Here is a 1,100-nt window from a genome sequence, read left to right on the forward strand (position 1 = left end):
TTCTGGCTGTGAATTCGGGAGCTCGTAGTTCGCCTTCCATTGTCTCAAAAATGTGCTCCGCACTACGGGGCCATAAATTCGCTATAAGAGTGACAGTCAAATCCCACTATTTGGTCAGTCAAAAGAAGCTCAGAAGTTGGCAGTGAGTACTGTTGACTAGCTGCCTTTTCTCTAGACTATCAGTTGAAACTTAGAAGGACTAGGGCAGATAGCCTTTTGTATGGCTTTGAGCAAAAATTCTGAAACAGTCGAAGATACGGACGGAAACTATTCAGTTAAAAATAAAAGTACCTGTTTCGTTCTGAAACATAAAACCATCGCAAAACTAGAGGGGCACTACTCAGCAGAGCGCATAACTCCGCCACGCAGCGTTGATCATATTCGGCTCCCAAAAAATACGAAAATGTGTCCGCATGTCCGTCGTTACAAATGGACACTAACCATGTTTGGCAGGACAATAAAGAATAACATTCTACACATGTCCACCAAGTTTAATCAAAATCCGATCATTTTTGACTGAATTTTAGAGCAAAAATAGTGTGAAAAATTAGTCCCAGTGTCAACAGGTGGGGATTTTTTTTGGATTTTCGTGACGTTGCTGTGACCCTCCAAAACTAATCACTTCTAAGTTGGGCCACAGTCCAAATGTATACCAACTTTCGTCCAAATCCATTCAGCTGTTTTCGAGAAATCTTGCTGACAAACACATAAACATACACCCAACACACACACAGGGGTGAAACATAACTTCTGTCCACCTTCTGTAGCTGAGATAAAAAGTACAGCTGGAAAATCATGTCATATTTTTACTCAAACAAATCACATGTTATATTGAAAGTTCTTTAAAACTTGAGTTTTCGTCTAAAATTATTCTCTGTAGTAAACAAGCAAAATCAGGTTTAATGAACTTAAAGAATACTATAATACTTATATACTGACAAACCATAGTCCAATACAATAAACCCCTGTTCATATATACTGATATACCCTCTCCCAAAAATACAAACCTCTATCTATATAATATTTATATACTGATACATCATAACCCAATACTACAAGTCCCTACCCTGATATACCTGAACTGATATACCAAAAAACCC

This window comes from Limulus polyphemus, unplaced genomic scaffold (genome assembly GCF_000517525.1).
Source record: "Limulus polyphemus unplaced genomic scaffold, Limulus_polyphemus-2.1.2 Scaffold94, whole genome shotgun sequence".
In the NCBI taxonomy this organism is placed as follows: domain Eukaryota; kingdom Metazoa; phylum Arthropoda; class Merostomata; order Xiphosura; family Limulidae; genus Limulus; species Limulus polyphemus.